This window comes from Solanum stenotomum, chromosome 3 (assembly GCF_019186545.1).
Source record: "Solanum stenotomum isolate F172 chromosome 3, ASM1918654v1, whole genome shotgun sequence".
NCBI lineage: Eukaryota > Viridiplantae > Streptophyta > Magnoliopsida > Solanales > Solanaceae > Solanum > Solanum stenotomum.
The window spans coordinates 10,138,680-10,158,638 of record NC_064284.1 but is presented as its reverse complement, the minus strand read 5'-3'; the positions used below and the strand labels follow the sequence as shown (position 1 = coordinate 10,158,638).

General features: G+C 36.6%; 1 long non-coding RNA gene across 4 annotated transcripts; it reads right to left on the bottom strand.

The window, feature by feature from the left end:
- Positions 1–2: 2 nt before the first annotated feature.
- LOC125860279 (uncharacterized) lies at positions 3–19,959 on the bottom strand. 4 transcript variants are annotated; one of them, XR_007445837.1, is made up of 5 exons: positions 19,891–19,959; positions 4,390–4,465; positions 3,381–3,695; positions 2,397–2,544; positions 3–286 (listed from the first exon to the last, which is right to left on the bottom strand). It is a non-coding gene; the product is annotated as an uncharacterized LOC125860279 (long non-coding RNA). The 4 variants fall into 4 exon arrangements; XR_007445836.1 differs by having other exon boundaries at positions 3,530–3,695; XR_007445839.1 differs by having other exon boundaries at positions 3,568–3,695.

The following is a 19,959-nucleotide window of genomic DNA, read 5'->3' as shown; positions in this document are numbered from 1 at the left end:
CAACTTTCCAGCAACTCCAGCTTATCAAAACATCCCTGATATTCTGAGGCATGACCCATTTGAGACCAAAAAGAGCTAAAAACATACTCCATAAGTTTGCTGCTATTTGACATTGTAGAAATACGTGGTTGTGTGTTTTTGCTTCCTTCATGCACATATAACATCTGGTAGCCATCTGAAACTTCCTTCTGGCCAGGTTGTCTTGGGTCAGGAAAGCTCCATGAAGTGCAGTCCAGCTAAAGCAACTAATCTTAGGGGGACAGTTCAATGGCTTATTAAATCGCCTCTGCAAAAATGAAACAAGCATAACATGGATATTTTAGGCAATTAACAAGGTAATGCAGAAAAAACAATCAATTCACTAATTGAAGATTTAAAAACAGAAGAGAAGCACTAAGAAGAAAACACATCTCTCTCACAAATTATTACTTCTCATCTTCTTTTCTATTCATTGAGATATTTCTGAGTCCACACCACTAAATTTTGAACTAGAATTACTAAAATTGAAGACATTACTCAACCAACTAATCACGTTAATTTAGTAATTCAAAAATCCTTTGCTGGAAAAAGGTACATTCCCGACACATTGTTATAACCTTGCTATATTTACTTAAGTAAGAAAAATCAGTTGTGATAAACTAATAAGGGAAAAGGGACAAATATACTCCTACTCCTGAACTATCGTAAATGGTAGCAGATACCCTGCGTCCCTGCGTCATACTTTTTGGACATTGATGCCCCTGCCGTCCAAAAACTAGAGCATATTTTTCCTTCCCTTAGTGAAAGGAAGACCAAATAGGGACATCTGGCGCAATCCTACAGAGGGACCCAGTTTGACCAATTAATTAAACCCAAACACCCATATCCGCCCATCGATCCGGTTAACCCACCCGTACAACCCATTACATTTAAACTAACCTATCCAAAAACTTTATTTTTGACTTAAAAGTCATTTAAGTTTGACTTTTTACTTTTTGACTTAAAAACTACTTTTTTTAAGTCAATCCAAACGGGCTCTAATACCATGCACTTGAAAGTGTGTTCAAGCAATGTCTGAATTAAGTAAAATCTACACAGACCTTATCACTATCTTCATTGGGTAGAGAGTTTGTTTCTGATAAACCTTTACCCCAAGGTGACATTATTGGAAAAAAAAATACTCTCAATCGGTTTAAAATGCCACACTAATATATTCAATCTTCTGATATATTTGTAATTACGTTAATCAAAAGCAAGTGAAACCAATTATACTTCATAGAATATACTGCAGAATAACGAATATATAGCACATGACGCATAACTATGGGAACTAGCTTCTTGGATTCCTCAGCTACATGAGAGGCATGGTCCAATGACTCAATCTTAAATAAAATTGAAAATATTATTACTGAACTTAGGACAAAAAATAAACAAAGTTGCTAGACTAAACTCTTTTGTCGATAATCTCATGACAGTAAGGAATATTGATTAATATGTAACTGATCCAACACTACTTGACAACAACTTGTACTTATTAATCTGTGTTTGCCTACCTCTACCTCTCCTAACTCCTTCTACAGCCACTGTTAACAATAATAATTAGACTAATTATCTAAGAAAGAAGGGTTTTCTGCTTCTCCACCACTGTAAACAAAAAGGAGACCGAAAGGCACATCTCAGGACTGAGAACACGTAGAAAAAGAAAAAAGTGTGCACCTAGCAAGTCTCGTGCCTTTACCTGATCCAAGGCAAAATGACTCATCTGGAAAATCCTTTTCGAAACATTGAACATAAGAGAATGTAATACCCTAAATTGAGGATTCTAAATTCTTCTGTCTCTAATAGCAAAAATACTTTACTGCTCCTCTGTCACCTCCAAGCATGATAAGTCAAAAGGAAAGTAGTTGTAGCATGATCAAAGTACATCCAAAAATATGCATTAATTCTTGTATAGCAAAGCTGCCATGAAAAAATTGAAGCATGCTGAATTAGCTTTCTAGTTAAAATAAAATGTCCAACTATCAGGTGGACAGAAACAGAGAATTGCAATAGCAAGAGCAATTTTAAAAAATCCTCTTATTCTTTTGCTTGATGAGGCCACCAGAGCACTTGATACAGAGTCAGAGAAACAAGTTCAAGAAGCAATGATAGCTATTGTTGAGGATGGGAAAATTGTGGAGACGGGAACACATAATAAATTATTAGATACGAGTACATTCGCACCATGCAAGATTGTCAAACTAGGTCAGATTAAACTAAATACCATATACATCATTACAAACAGACTGGTTAATTGAAATCGATTTAATTTATAGGTTGGAGGCTACAAATAGAAAAGTTATTTTCATACCAGAGGATGAGCCCAATGAAAGCAAAAGAGAGCTTAAGGAGCAGATCCGAAGAAAAGAAAGACATACATTTTTCAGAATCTGGTTTGGCGAGATCATAAAGACTACTGTTGGCTCCTTAGCAGCAGCTTTTGCAGGCATCTCTATTCTCTAAACCTGTTTTTGGGTTCTTCATCGTAATTCATAACAATAGCAATAGGAGTGCTATATTATCATCCTGTTTCAAAGGAGAAAGTAGCTCTGTATTCAGTAATATTTGATTCAATCGGACTCATATCTTTGTTTGCTCACACTTATGTGGAGTAGTAAAGTAAAGTAATTGGAGAAAAGGCAATCAAAAATTAAGAGACGAGTAGAGAACATAATTCAGAGAATTTGATTAGGTCAACAAGCTTTAGTGAGAATTTACACCTGTCTTCCTAATTAAACTACACGTGTCCCACAATTTCATTAGTAGAATAGAAAAATAAAAATGAGCAAGTAAAAATAAATAAATATATATATAAATAATAGTGAGGAAAACCCGTGTCCCACAAAATGTTAAATTAAAAGTTGAACGGAAAAAAATAATCCCCTTGTCCAAAATACTCTTACAAACTGGTGACGGCTTTCCTCAAATATTTTTGTATATTTTTTTCTACATACAAGGTACTAAAAGAGATATTTTGTCTCCGGATCAGCTTTCGCACGCATAAGGTGAGAAAAATCACTTAATATTTTTTATTTCCATTCAGTTTTGAATTTGAGATCGAACAATTCTCAACCACTTTATTGACCACTAGGTCACACCCTTTATGCAGTATTAAAGAGAAATAACTGAAACACTTTATGAAAAATTGATGTCAAACAAATTATGGCTACCGACTTACGGGGAGCTAGAAACCCAAACACAGTCATACCGGATCAATCGAACAGATTAACTTTCACTTAAATTGCGTAGTTGTGTTAAGAAATTCATTTCGTATGTACAAGTATTAACTTCAAAACTCAATTATTATCACTTGATGTCTTTTTTTTTTTTTTTGATAACCGAGAAATCCGTATGTGACCCACCCTTTGGACCAATCACAGCCTTCTAAACTCGGTGGATAATGGGCCCCGTCACTTGATGTCTTTGAAAATTTAGAACCCATAAAAAATTCAATTCCTTGTACTCTGTTGATTTACGCACTCTATCAAAAACGAAATTTAAAATACCGAACCATAACAAATTCTGCTCCACTTTCATACTCTACATAACCTCTCTTCTCACTCCACTCGCATTTTCTCCAGCTTTGCTCCTCAGTTGAACTGCAATTTTGCTTATAGTAAGTGCGATTTTTTTTTGCTCCTCTCATCTTCTCCAGATTGACATTGCATTCCAAATCTCTGTAAGTTAAAGTTCAATTTCAATTTTCTGTTAATTAAATCGATCGGTATACATGTGTAAATTTGGGTGATTCCTTAAGTCGGTATCTAGATACAATTCTCTGGGTTCCACATAGATAATGCAATACCAGTTTTTCCTCATCCGAAAGCCACAAGTGGCCTCATAGTTAGTCTACATTCAAGTATGCTGCATTGTGCAGCTGGGTTTTATTTTTGAGTCATTTTCTGTTTGGTTTATCGGGAGATAGATTTGAATTTTATTGTTTAATATATAATTTGTTTTTAAGTTATCTGTATTGTGCAGCTGGGTTTATCTCCACTATAATTCAGCACTCAATTTTTGAGTCCTTTTCTGTAGGTTTATCGGGGAGATTGATTTGAAATTTTATTCTATGATTTGTTTTTAAGTTTTTAGGCACTTTATCTGAAATTAAAAGTATAAGAGTTGGATTACAAAAGATTAGGGGTAAGGTCTACCTGCATACACACTACCTCCCTACCCCATTTGTGGGATTACAACTAAGTGTGTTTTTGTTGTTCAAGTTCAGGTACCCAACATGGATAGAGATTTCCCTCCTAGCTTTGTAGTGTAAGTCGTTTAGAAATTTCTTCTTTTTGATAAACGTAACCTGTATTTACATGAAAACATTACTGTGCAACTTCCATAGAGGTTAGTCCGGATTTACAGAGATACCTGTAAAAGGGTAGCAGTTCTGATGAGAAATTGTTTCATTGTGTGTGCCCACAACAATTTCACACACCACTTTTCCCTGAAAGAACACAACGAAAATATATAAAAATCGTATTCTGATTTACAGACCCAAATATCTGGTTTTTTTTTTAAACTGGTAATGTTGTATTCCTCAGCATTAAGGTATGCTGGAGACCTCCAAAAAGGTAGTAACAAGCTAAAACAAGAGACTAATTACAGTAATCCTAAAAGATCTACTAATTGTTCAGAATTTTCTATACAATGCTCTTTACACCAAAAGTAGAAAGTTGCAATGCAGCTCCCTTTGATATTCTGAATGTCTCCCTCCAGATAGTCCACCAGATACAGTGTAGGATTATTCTCCACCACTTCTTCTGTGTCTTGCTTCCCCCTCTCCTAATCCAGCAACTTAACAAGTATGTTGTGTGCTCTGGCATTGACCATTTTGTCTCTGTTAAACTGAGGAACATAGTCCAAAGCTGAGATGTGACTTTACAATGGAGGAACACATGATTATTTGTCTCTCTAGTGTCACTACATAACATGCATCTAGACACAATTGGCAATCCCTTTTTCTGCAGGATCTCATGAGTGAGGCAAGCTTTCCTGATTACTAACCAAGCAAAGCATTTGACTTTAGTAGGAGCCATACTTTCCCATACATGCTTCCAAGGACCTATTTTGTTCAGGCATCCAAGATACCTCTTTCCTATAAATTCTACCAATGGAGAACTTGCCATCCTTGTCATGTTTCCATCTAAAAGTGTCATCCTCTACAGTAGTGCCTTTGAAACCATCAATCATCTGCAATAGCTCCACAGTATCAACAAATGCACTTTCAGGCGTGGCCATGTCCAATTTCCCATCACATAATTATTGCTTTTAGGAGTAAGGGTACTCTGGAAACTTGAGTTCCAACCAAAGAGTAATCTCTCTCGCCAGAAAAAGAGTTTTAAGAGTTCAGAACAATGCAGAGTCAAACAAATTTAGGAGCTTCTGATTAGCCAACATCTAGATTGCCTTTTTCCCTCCTTTTCCTGATAACTTACATGACTGTTTGCATTGAAAGAAGTGGAGTAGTCCATTAACTCTTGAATTCTATTAGGTACTTATATGCTTGGACTAGATTAGTAGTATTGATAAATGAAATGAAGGAAATTCCCCCTAGTTCGCACTAAAGAGCAGAAGGCCAGTCAGAGACAGAGTTCTCAAGATCATCAATTAACTGGTCATCTAGATAGAGTTTATCATTAAAGATGAAAATACCCCTTACTCGCCCTAAAGCGCAGAAAGCCTGTTAAAAATAAAGTTTTTTCAAGATCATCAATTAACTTGTGTTCAAGATAAGATATTTGAAAGAGAAATCGAGTGAACAGCACCGAAGAAAGATACAGAATACGGAATACCGACATGAAACAACCATTAAGACTGTTAGAATCAGATCCATAGAAGACATAAATCTCAATACCATTCTCTTGTACCTAGTTGGTTCAAAGTCCGTAGAAAACTAGCTATCTCTCTCCCAATCATTTAAACCTCTCCTAAATACGAAATTCCACCCTTGTGGACTTCATATCTGGGCAGCAGTTTATGGAAGTTCTTTATAACATAAAATTTTACAGTTGATTTTTCTTTAATCTATTTGATACATCTTTTACAGGATCAATGACTTCTTGACAGAACTCATTCATACCCGTAATCTGACTGGTATGTTGGCGGCGTATGATTATACACTCGCTGACCTAAAAAATGATCCAGAGTTTCTAGAATTTGCTGAAGAGGTATATTTGTAACTATTTCTCGTTGTAACATTTTTCTTGATTTTTTTTTTCTTAAGTATAATTTTGGTATTGCAGACGAAAGAATATCATTTTAAAGAAAATCTTGCATTCATAAGAACAAGATCAAGGTAAATCTCAATGCTTCTAAACTATTATTTGTAACTGATTTATTACAATTTATAATCAATTATAACTTCATAAATACTTATTTTCAGCCTGACCAAATTGGCCTTACTGCTCAAAGCGATGCAAGAATTGTATGACATCAGGTAAAATGTATACTATGTTAGATTTAGGGGTTATTTGGTAAGGTATTATTATCAATGCTTGTTTTTTATGCATTGTTTGGTTTGATGTTAAAAATAGCATGTATTGCATAATTTATTTTTAAAAATATTTATTTTAGCACAAGAGTTAGCTCAGTAATGCTAACATTCATCCATTCCTCTAAATCCATATGCAAAGTTCAAGTTAAGATCAAAACACAAAAAATCCATGGAAAGACCAAACTATGTAATAAGGTGTCTCTCTTTCTCCCTCTTTTCTTGCCAAAGCTAGGTATGGAGCAGAGCATTTCTTTTACCTCAAGTGGGAAGTTCTTTAGATTAATTAATAGTGGGGACTCATGGTTCATCATAAGAGAAAGCAGTAGAATATTTACAAGCAGCATCAAAATAGACAAAAGCAATCTTCATTGGATTTGTGAAGCACTGAAACAAGCTTCTCTGAACCAGGCATCAAATGCAGAAGGTGGGGAAGAAAAGTACAGGCTTATTCTTTCAAGGTAATACAAAATTTCAACAGTTATGGACGTTTTGTGAGAATAGAGACTATACTAGGGGATAAAAAGGCTTCAGTCATCATTCCAGAAGGCAGTTACAACAAATTCTGGGATGAAATACCAGGCCAAGTCATTCATGGAGGCTGCTAGGATCCAAAAAGGCCAAACATTGACAGTTAAGAAGCAGGTCAAGACAACAGCGAGCATTTTCTCTTGAGTTGTCCCCTAGGTGAATTTAATGATTCATTTCATACAATCCCAAATGCAGAGGCTATACAAAAGTGGTTCGTGGGCAAGTGGCAAGTCACAGCAGGGCTCAAAGTCACACCCATTAATCACAACCAATTTATATTTGAGCTCCCATTCAGGCTGGAGGCAAGTAGGGTAAAAGCAAGGGACTGGTTCTGGAAAGGTAGAAGGTTGTATCTTGAATGGTGTCATCTGATGCAGGTTCAAAGTTAACAACAAAGAAGTCAGAGAACAAATGGGTCAAGGTTTTTGACATCCCACTACATGCTTGGTCATTAGAGACCTTCCAAATTTATTGGAGAGAAATGTGGAGGATATATCGGTAGACGAGGACACCAAGCACAGATTTCACCTTTTATGGGCTCAAATCTGTGGGGGGGGAAATAAGATGGTAATTTTGAGGTCCATCGAGTAGCTTAAAGTGCGTTGGATCAACGAAATCTTAATAATGGAGGACTTGCATACCTCCATCAGACTCGCCGGAAAAAACCCTAGCAATGACGAAAGGAAGGTGACAAAGGAAACTGGCACTTCAAAAAGGTGACAGAGGGCTTTGTCCAGCCGACACAAGGAAGGAGGTCACATGATTTTTCCCAGCAGACATAAGGGAGAAGGTCACGGGGATTTGTCAAGCAGACATAAGAGAGAAAGTAGTAGAAGCCATCAACTTGATGTGGAATGGGCCTAGCCCCACACATGGAAATGCGGGCCTAGAAGCTGACAAGGAATTTTATAAATCAGGACCTAAGTAATGAGAATAATAAGAAGGGGAGAACTAGGGCTTCAAGAGAGGCCAAACTTTTTAAAGAGAAAACTATCTAGCAAGTTAGAAGCGCAACCCATCAAATAGATTCAATGCTCTATCTAATTATTGGACTCCAGTGACTTCGATAATCCCATGTAAACCCTTCCATCAAAACTTGTAGAGCAGAGAACAGAAGGAGGCCACTCATATGCGGATAATGAAAGAATTCCTCAAGAAAGAACACATAGGTCACTGCAATCACAACGTATAAGTAATGACTTAGTTTCTTTCTCTAGCTCAAATGCAGAATTTCCTTTCCAGGTAATAAGTGAAGCACTACCATTAACATGGTATGAAGTTGATCCTAGCCTTAGGGGATTGACAAGCCAACTGTCATCGAAACTTCAAAATGGACAAAACTCACAATGGTCAAGGTTTGCAAAGCATTTGGAGTTAACTCTACAGGATTTGAACATGATCTCTTAGATTTAATTCTAAGGATGGAACAAAGAAGGAAGAAGCAATTCCAGGAAGAGGAATTAAATCAGCAGGGGCCTGAGAAGGAAAAGAAAAACAAAGGAGAAGGGGAAAGGAAAAGATTATCTGCGGGATTAATTATGACAAAAAAGAGCAGCAAAATAGTTGGAACAGGGGCAGGCAGTGCATCTCTCTATCTGAATGAATTTAAGAATCCTAAGGTGGAATGTGAGGGGGTTGAATGAGGATAGGAAGAGGAGCACCATAAAATCCATCATTCCACTTGACTTACTTTGTTTGCAAGAAACAAAGATTCAAGGCACCAACAGCAACTTGATCAAGCAGTTATGGGGTAACAGATGGGCTGATTGGGTGGAACTTAAAGAAGTCGGTACAGAGGGTGGTATGATAGTGATCTGGGATAAACAGAGATGGGTAAAAGTAGACTCGTTGCAGGGCTGATACACAATTACTTGTATGCCTGAGAGTTCATTTGAGAACTTCAGGTGGTGCTTTATTGGCATCTACGGGCCACATACTAACCCAGAAAGAGAGGAGATGTGGGATGAACTAGCACGGATAAGGGGATTATGGGAGAATCAGTGGGTCATTGGGGGTGACTTTAATATGTGCAGATCTGAAAGTGAAAGACTCAATTGCACAAGGAGATCAAGTGCAATGGCAACATTCTTAGATGCTATTAGAGACCTAGACATCATTGATTTCCCTCAACAGGGAGGCCAATTTACTTGGTCCAGAGGAGATAATAACCAACAAGCATCAAGAATTGACAGATTCCTCATTTCACCAGAATGGACCGACTCTTTCAAGGCAATGAGACAGATAGCAATGCCCAAAGTGATCTCAAAACATAGACCCATTTTGTTGGAAAATGGCGACTGGGTCTGGGATGCCACTCCATCTTACTTTAAATTTGAAAATATGTGGCTGGCGGTAGAAGACTCTTTCTAGACAAATTAAAGAAACTAAGGAGCCTAAAGACAAACAAATTTCAATGGAAGGCCAGACTTCATCCTCATGCAGAAACTAAGGAGCCTAAAGAAGGATATCATCAACTAGAATAAGGAGGAATTTGGGAAATTGGAGACTAGGAAAGGCAAAGCACTAGATGAGCTGCTGTTATTGGAACAAAACACCGAGGGCAGAAATCAAGATGTCTTTGGCTCAAGGAAGGTGACAGTAATACTAAATTTTTTCAGAAGATTGCTAACTCAAACAGGAGATCCAATAACATAGACAGACTTCCGGTGGGAAATGTCATTATTGGAGAGGAGGAGGCAATTAAAAGTAAGACATTGGAACTCTTTGAAAGATTATACACTGATCAGGGCAACCCTACCCTCTATTTTACCCTCTAAATATAGAGTTCTCTATTTTTTCAGACAACTAACTCCAACCCAATTCTCTATTTTACTCTCTAAAAAGGAATCTTCTTCTCTCTCCTCAATATTATATTATTCTTTCCATTTCATTTTATTTCCGTATTTCATAATATAAATCAATTCTTTTTGCAAACAATAACCCTATAATCTGTAGAATCTTCATGTAGTATAAAATTTTATTCTTTTCAAATTTTTCATTTAATAAAAAATCATTTTATTCTGAATTTTGAAATAACATAAATGCGACAAATATTATATATAATACATCTTGACAAACAATTCAAATCAAAGTGAATTTTTTGATGAAATACAACTATATCATAAATATTGTATTGTTGTAAAAATTATTTTAAATCTTACATAAATATTCAACATTCAAGATTATTATGTTTCTCCCATAAATGTTCTATTAATGCATTACGAAGTTCAAAATGAGCAAATGAGCAATTTTTTGTCGTTATTTTTTTATGTGTAGCCAAAATTTATTAAATTTAATAATTTCATCTTGAATCTAATTATTTTGTATACTAATTTACTTCCCCTATTCCATTTTGAACTCTGCATCAAGTATTTTCATGCTCATTAAAAAGTGTAGTTTAATCATTTATCACTATAACATAAAAGTAAATTGTTTGAATCATCATGTAATTTTGTGCATTCTTCATGGTGAAAAATAATTATAATTTTAAATTACATATTTAAAGTGACAAAAACTTTTAAAAAATCAAATTATAAAAATTGTTAATTTGGGATGGATATAGTATACTTATCAATAATATGTTTTTAGATATTATATTACTTAGAAAATAATTGCAAATATTAGAGACTTAATTAATAGTCTTGTATAATATAAATAATATTCAAATAATTTTAAATTACATATTCAAAATGCTAATTTAAAAAAAAAAAAAAATAGAAAAATTATTAATTCGGATGGAAGTAGTAACTTTTCAATAATATATTTTTAGATGTGATCTTGCATTTGAAAATAATTACAAACAATAAAAACTTGATTAATGATATCATAAAAATAATGTTAAAATAATCAAAAAGTGAAATAAAGAGGTGAATAGTAGTTCTCCAACTCCAAATTTGGAGAACTACTATTCACCTCTCTATAAATGGAGTATAGAGAGTAATATGGAGAGTGGTTGGAGAGACCATTCTCTATTTTACTCTCCAAATATAGAGAATGGAGAGTAAAAAAGAGATGGGTTGGAGATGGTCTCTGAGCAGGAAAGTTGGAGGCCTTCTGCTAATCTAGGTGGAATTGCATCCATCACAAAGCCCTGGGACCTGATGGATATACTATGGCTTCCTACCAGCACTTTTTTTTTTGAAACTGGTAACATGAATATGGAACTTCCTACCAGCACTTCAGGGGATTTATCAAAACAGATCTGCTACCAGCTATATAGTATAATCATCAGCATTGCTGGATGGTTAAGTCCTGCAATGCATCATTCATAGCACTTTTCCCCAAGAAGAAAGGGGCAATGGGCTCAGGAATTACAACCCAATCAGCTTGATTGGGAGCTTTTACAAGATCATACGAAAGGATCTTGCAAAGAGGGTGAAAAGAGTGATGGGGAAACTAGTCTCAAACCAACAGAATGCTTTCATCAAGGGGAGACAGATCACAAGTGACTCACTCATAGCAAATGAGGTGCTTGATTGGCAATTGAAACAAGGGAGTGTTGGACTACTATGCAAACTAGATGTTGAAAAGGATTTTAACCAATTGAATTAGTCTTTATCTCATATCTATACTCATAGGTGGATAAAATTCAACATATATACTGTGAAGTATTCAATCCTATCAATAAGGGTCCAGTAGAATTCTTCTCCCCACAAAAAGGCCTAAGACAAGGGTGACCTCCTTTCAGCTTTTTAGTTCATTCCAGCTATGGAAGGACTGAGTAGAATGTTGGATGAGGCTAAACAACTGCAACAGATTAAAGGTTATGATATAGGAAGGGACAAAACAGTAAACATCTCACATCTACTTTATGTAGATGACACTTTGATATTTTGTGAGGTTGACAGAGAGCAAATCCTTTATCTAAATCTTACACTGCTCATCCTTGAAACAGTCTCGGGACTCCACATCAACATGCTCAAGAGTGTAATCTACCCTATTAATGAGGTGCAGAACATTGAAGAACTGCGGGCCTATTGGGTTGTAGTACTGGAACATTCCCTACCACATACTTGGGTCTTCCACTAAGGGATAAATACAAGGCAGAAGGCATTTAGAGCGGAGTCATGGAAAAAGTTGAGAAGAGGCTTGTTTCTTGGCAGATGCAATACCTTTCTATGGGTGGCAGACTAACACTGATCAATAGTGTGCTTAACAACATCCCAACTTATAGTATGTCACAACATCCCATCACTAGTAAGGCACTTAAACAACTGGATAAAATTAGAAGGAGCTTTTTATGGGAAGGAAATAGTAGTAGCCACAAATTTCATTTGGTCTAGTGGGATAAGGTCTTGTTGCCAAAAGATCTAGGTGACCTGGGCATCAGAGACCTAGCATTACACAAGTAGTGCTTACTAATGAAGTGGCTATGGAGATAACACTCGGGACTCAGGAGGATCAGTGCCTATGGAAGGAAGTCATTATTGCCAAACGTGGAGCCCTGAATCACTGGTGCTCTATAGTTTCAACTAAACCTTATGGGGTTGGATGCTGGAAAAGCATAAGCAAGTTATAGGAGATGTTCTCACAACACAAACGTCTGGTAGTAAGGAATGGCCAACACATCAGTATCTGGAGAGATAAATGGTTGAGCAACAACCCTCTAGAAGTTGCCTACCCCCAACATATTCCAAATAGCAAATCAGCCCGATGCTAAAATACACCAACACAGGGATGGAAACTCATGGAACCCCAACCTCGAAAGAAACATACAAGACGAGGAGATGGAAGAGTTGATCAGCCTTTTAGGAGCACTTCACAATGCCACAATCAACAGCCTTGCACCAGATCAACTAAAATCGGGAGATATGAGGAATGGGGAGTTTTCAGTTAAGGTCGCATATAAGCTTCTAGGCCCACAAAATGCAATCACTACCTTTTGGCATTGGAAACTTAATTGGAAAGTCAAATTACCACGTAAAATTAGTTGCTTCAGCTGGACAGCACATGGAGGATGTTTGACTCAAGATAACCTAGCCAGAAGGAAGTTTCAAATGGCAAACAGGTGTTATATGTGCATGAAGGTAGCAGAGTCACACAACCACCTTTTTATACACTGTCCAGTAGCAGCAAACTTAAGGAGTATATTTATCACACTTTTTGGACTCAATTGGGTCATGCGCCAGAGTATCAGGGATGGTTTTAGTTATTTTTTGGGGTATTTGGAATGAAAGAAATTGGAGATGATTTGATGGATATCAACTACCTACCTATCTCTAAATGCTAGTTGTCTTATGTTGTTATATAGTTGGGTCTATATGTCCCGAATAGATTCCCCTGTTACCATCTTGATTTTTATCAGCTCATTAGCTCTCAACTAGATATGTACTGGAGCTGATAAGTTCTTTTTGCTACTCTACTTTTGTAACTACTATACATCCACTTGATGCCAGCAATGAAATTATATACTTAATCCAAAAAATATTTCTATTTGAGCCTAAAAAAATTAGCAGAAAATGTGTAAATAAGAACTACTTACCATTATGCATATACAAAATTTCTGAAAGAGCTAATACCAATTAGATTAAAAATGCTAGATTTAGTAATCATCTAATTTATTTGCCTCTTTTGATTAAACAGAGAAATTGCAGCTGATTACTCTTTAAAGAAAGTCGATGAGGCTGCTTATAAGTTTGATTTCAGTGCTCTTATGAGTGAAGTAGAATCGGTTATTCCTCATCTCTATCCTCTAATTTGTTATTACTCCCTTTTTTTAAACTGGTAACATGTGTGTGTGTGTGTATATATATATATCTGCACCATACAGTGCTATCTACAATTACAAAACGCAACCATGTTTAGGACTACAGCTTCACAAGGAACCTATCATCTCTATCCTCTATTTGTTATTACTCCCTTCGTTTCAATAAGAATGACCTACTTTTATTTTTAGTTTGTTTAAAAAAAAAAAGACCCCCTTCCTTTTTTGGCAATAACCTAATTTCAACTTTCCATGTGGCATGTTTAAGGCCACAAGATTAAAGGGCATTTTGGTACATTTTACATAACCTTAATTTAGGACCACAAGATTGAAAGTTTTTTTTATTTTCTTAAACTCTATGTCAAGTCAAACTAGACCATTCTTTTTTAAACGAATGGAGTATTCAGAATTGAGTCTAGTAACGAGTTTTTTTTATATCACAGCCAGGAGTTTGGGATAGAGCATATCATAGGCGTTCTTTTGGAGAGACTGTGGCTTTCGCGTTGATTGAGGTAAGTTTATTTTAGTTTTTTTATTTTGGCATAGTCAAAACTAACAAAAACAGCCAGGTGTTTAACTTTACAAAAACAGGTAATGGGCACTCAGCACTATGAGATATACAAATTCGAAGGAAGTATGGCTGATGTTCATGACCAGAGGTAAATGTTATAGATTGTCTTTTGAATATTTTAACTTGTCCTAGTTCCCCATCCCAAATCCACATGACCAGCACATGGGACTTTTAAGTGAACTTTCAGAAATGGGCCTTGCAAAAGAGCTCATTCTTGCAGCCTCTACTAAAAAGAAATTTGGGCCTGATTTAGCTGGTCAAGTCATATAAAAACTTTCAAGGCAGCTACTGGATGGAAGATAGAAACGAAAGAACACTTGAATTCTTAGATCTCTCTATATCAGAACAACTATATCTGCATGCAAATACGCAAGTCAACACTCAGCCCATTGATGATAACTTCCATGAGGTATTCCAAGATGAAACAATGGCAGTCTATTCTTCGAACCAGTACATGCAGCAAGATATCACAACAACAGAAAATCTGGCAATCATTGAAGATCTATTGCGAATTGAAGAATCTAAAGGGGGAAAGGAAACAGAATCTGTCTGCTTAACAAACATTGGAAAAACATGAAAGCAAAGAGCAGGAAGAGATAATAATTAGAAAATTCTGGGAATCAATATTCACAGTTGGGGATGGATAACACTGGGGAACTATGGAATGTTCAAAAGGTCAAACATCTTCTTGTTCATCCACCAACAATCTCTACTTGACAAGGAAATGAAGGCAACAACGTGGGTTCAGCAAAATCTACTCAAACTAACAAGATGTTTGGAGTAGATTTTCAGGGTCATGACGAGGAAGCACTTGAGCTTCTCAGGCAGATTGATGCATGTAGGCAAGCGAGAAGAATGGAGCAAACAATGGATATTAAAAGGACCAGGTTTACAGGCACATAAGAGTTGAAGAATCTGATCACCTTTGATGTTAAATTTAAAAATTATGGCGATAGATCTAAGGGGAAAGGGAGTCTTCATTCTGTCCCATGAAGCTCAAATTAATATCGTGAAATGTTAGGGGGTTAAATGATTAGGGGAAGAGGAGAATTGTGCAGAGTTTGATCAAGATTGGAAAGCAGACATAGTCTGCCTCCAAGAAACAAAATTAGAAGGGAATGTGCAGGATAGCATCAAACAGATTTGGGCAGGGAGATGGATCAGAAGAGCATGTCTTGAAGCTAGTGGAACCAGAGGTGGAATTATTTTACTTTGGGACTCTAGAGTATGAGAAGGGGAGATCTTACAGGTTGGAGCTTACACATTATCTTGTAATTTCAAGGCCCAGTTAAGTGATTGTGAATGCCATATCACTGGTGTTTATGCTCCTAACAGCAAATTGGAAAGAAGATTGGTGTGGGAGGAATTAGCTGATGTCAGAGGTCTCATGGAGGGACCCTCGGCTATTTGTGGTGACTTTAATATATGTAGATTCCCCTCTGAAAAAAGGGGCTCCATTAGGAGAACTTCAGCTATGGGGGAATTTTCAGACTGCATAGAAGATATGGAGCTCATTGATTTACAGTTTGATGGTGCTACTTACACTTGGTTTAAAGGAGACAATCAAACCCCTGCCTCTAGAAGGATCCCAGCCTTTAGTGCTGAAGATATATACACAAAACTATTACCTTTGTCAAAAAAAAAACAAAAAAACTTGCCTCTAGAATAGACAGGATATTGGTTTCCACAGAATGGAATAACCATTTCAGCATCATGAAGCAATCTGCTTTACAGAGAGTGATTTCAAAACATGTTCCAATTGCTCTCTTCTGTGGACATTGGGAACAATCTAAGTCATATTTGAAGTTTGAAAATTGATGATTAAACTCAGAAGGTTTTGTTGATAAAGTTAGTAACTGGTGGAATGATTTTGCCTTTTCTGGGAAACCAGATTACATCCTAGCCTGTAGACTCAAAGCTCTCTAGAAAAGCTAAAAGAATGGAGCAGGAATGAACAGGGAATCTGAAGTTTTAAGAGAATAAATTGCCTAGCCAGATGGCTGAACTAGACTCCTGTTTGGAGAATAGAGCATTGGCTGAGGAGGAAATTGCTTAGAAAGCCAATTTGTTCATGGAATTTGAAGGGTGTCTGAAGAATAAAGAAGTGGCATGGAGACAGAGATCAAGGGCTTTATGGCTCAAGGAGGGGGACAAAAACACCAAATTATTCCACCATACTGCTAATGTTCACAAGAGATATAATCACATTGACCAAATTGTAGTACATGAAGAGACTATAGTTGAGCCTAATAGAATCAAAGAGATCATCTTTTTCTACAAGAAGATGTAGACAGAAGCTGAAGAATGGAGACCCACTCAAAATATTAACAATCACCCAACAATCACAGATGTTGAAAGAGAGGCATTACAGGCTAGTTTTGAAGAACAAGAAGTTTTTAGTTGTTTGAAGATGTGTGCAATAGACAAAGACCCTAGATTCTGATGGTTACACAATGGGGTTTTATTTAAAATGTTGGGAGGTTCTAAAGAAAGACAGAATGGAGGTTTTTCACAATTTTCATTCAAATGAAATGTTTGAAAAAAGTTATATTGCAACATACATTGCCCTGATTCCCAAGAAGACGGAGGCAAAGGAGCTCAAAGACTTAAGACCTATCAGTTTGATTGGAAGCTTTTACAAGCTGATCTCTAAGGTCTTGACGGAGAGATTGAAGAGGGTGGTGGAAAAATTGGTGGACAAACAAGAAATGGCTTTCATCAAATGCAGGCAGATAATGCATATGGTGTTGATAGCAAATGAAGCAATTGACTCCAGAATCTCACAAGCAAAACCTGGCATTTTATGCAAACTTGATATTGACAAAGCTTATGATCATGTTAACTGGGAGTTACTCCCATTCTTAGTATGCTGAGACAAATGGGTTTTGGGAGAAATGGATCAATTGGATTACATTTTTGCATATCTACTGTGAAATTCTCCATCCTTATTAATGGGGCTCCAGAAGGTTTTTTCAGTGCACACAGAGATTAGACAAGGGGATCCTTTATCCCCTTTTCTGTTTATCATAGCAATGGAGGGTTTAAACAATATGTTAAATGTTGCTAAGACAAGAGGAAGGATCCAGGAATTTGAAGTTGTCAAAGACAGTGAGAGCAGTTCAGAGATAACTCATCTTCAATATGTTGATGACACTCTAATCTTTTGTGGAGCTGAGGAACAATCGCTAATACAGAGGTTGATATTGGTTTATTTTGAAGCCATTTCTGGTCTACATATAAACTGGAATAACCAATTAATTTAGTCCCCAATATGGAGTACCTATCACAGATTCTGGGAGGAGTTGTGGGCACATTGCCATCAATATATCTTGGCATACCTTTGGGAGCAAAGTCAAGCTCCATAGTATCTGGAATCCAATTCTGGAGAAATGTGAGAAGAAATTGTACAGATGGAGATAACAGTATTCGTCACTGGGAGGTAGACTAACTTTGATAAACCCTGTCCTAGATGCTCTACCAACTTACATATTGTCCCTATTTCATATAACTCAGACGGTGGCTCAAAAAATTGGATAAAATCAGGAGAATTTTTTTGTGGCAAGGCAACAAGGAGAAGAAAGGATACCACCTGGTTGAATGGAAGAAAATTATCAGAAGCAAAAGGCAAGGATAATTTGACATCAAGAACCTTAAGAACCAGAGCAAAGCTCTTAAGATGAAATGGCTATGGAGATACCCACAGGAGGCTCAAGCTCTATAGTGTAATGTCATCTGGAACAAGTATGGGGGAGCTGGACAATTGGGTAACTAAAGAAGTCACTACCCCTTGTGGTGTTAGTCTTTGGAGATCTATCAGACTCTTCAGGTCATTCCTTAAAAGTCAATCTACAATCAAGGTACACAATGGCAACAAGACTCTTTTGGTTAGATAAATGGATAGGTCCTGATAGTTTACAAGGCTTATTTCCTGACATTTTTGCTTTGGCTCAACATCAACACAAGACAGTTGCTGAAATGTGGACACAACAAGGTTAGGATTTGGTCCTCAGTAGACATTTAAATGATTGGAAATTCTAAGAGTAACTGAATTGTACCAAGTTTTTGGAGAACTTTCAAGGACTACAGAGAGGAGAAGATTTCTTATGGTTGAATGGGCATAGCAAAAGCATATATAAGGTGAAAGAAGGATACAAGCTGACAAACCAAACAGGAGCTCAGGCTATTAAGTGGCCTTGGAAGAACATGTGGAAAGCCAAAGTGCCACACAAAGTGGCATGTTTCACTTGTCTTTTAGCAAATGAGGCTGTTTTGACTCTTGACAATCTGGCAAAGAGGAGAATTCCATTGTGCAACATATGTCCTTTATGTGGAAAAGATGCTGAGACAATTAGACATCTTCTCCTACACTGTAAAGTCACTAACCAACTGTGGCAGCTTTTCCTCAGTCTCAGAGGCATCTCATGGACAATGCCGAGTAAGATTAATGATACTCTTTTCAGTTGGGAAGAAGCTAGATTTGGAGCTAGAAACAGAGATAGATGGAGGATTATTCCTGCCTACATTTGGTGGACAATATGGAGAGAGAGGAATGACAGATATTTTGAAAACAGGAGCAACAATGTGGAGGAGATTAACTTGAATGTATTTTGGTGTACAAATGTTTACTCTAATGAGACTGAGTCAATTCTAGATGTTTTAGGGTCCATCTAGAGTTAGGATCGGTTTATTTGGAAGTCTTTTCTACCTTCCTCTGTTGTAAATATGGTTCTTCCAGTACTACCTAAGTACTAATATCAATACAAATGTTACCAGTTTAAAAAAAAATGCTAATCTTTTTTTTCTGAAACAGCTGTTACTACTTGTTCCTCAACGCAAGGCTGAAAAAAATCAGTATTTTCAAGTTTGGCAGAGCGTAGTAAGAATTTTGCCTACCATGGTTTTAATATTAATTTAAAATTTTCCTTTTCAGGTTATTAATCATTTGTTATTTGTGACAGTGAACACCCAAACGAACATGACAACAATGGAGACCCAGAAAGTGAATAGCAACAACAGCAATTACTGAACTTTTAGCTACCACTCAATTCTGTTATTAAAAAAAAAACAAATGTGACGTATGCTTTTATTAGCATCTGGACTCCCTTCCCTTGTAAAAACAGCATCTGGACTCCCTTGAGTTTTAATGTAGTAACTTCTGGACTAATGGTGTATACAGCTATACTCCCTGCCTATGCATCCAGAGAGTAAGAGAAAATGGAGAATTTAGATACTTCATTGATAATATCTTGTTAGTTGTCTTGGTTTCTTTCCAGGCTACAATGTGTAGGTGTTCTCTGTCTTTATAACTGTTCCATTCCTCTTTGTTTCTGGTCTCACTTCTATCGTTAAAAGTAGGTCAAATGCTAAGTGATTATTTCATAATGATGCATTTAGAAAATGTTGGATTATCTCGTGTTTTTACTCCGTATGTCATATCTTTTCAGCACAAGTACATAAAAGGAAAGAGCCCATGTAGCATAGCATACAATAAGTTGACTGTGATAATAACCAAAACCTTACTATGATGACAAATATGGAAGGTAAAAGGGAAAGCAAACCAAAATACAAACATACCGTGGCAGGAACTCAGTGCTAATAGAAAGGTGGGGAGGCCGAGTTATACCACCCATAAAACGAGCAACA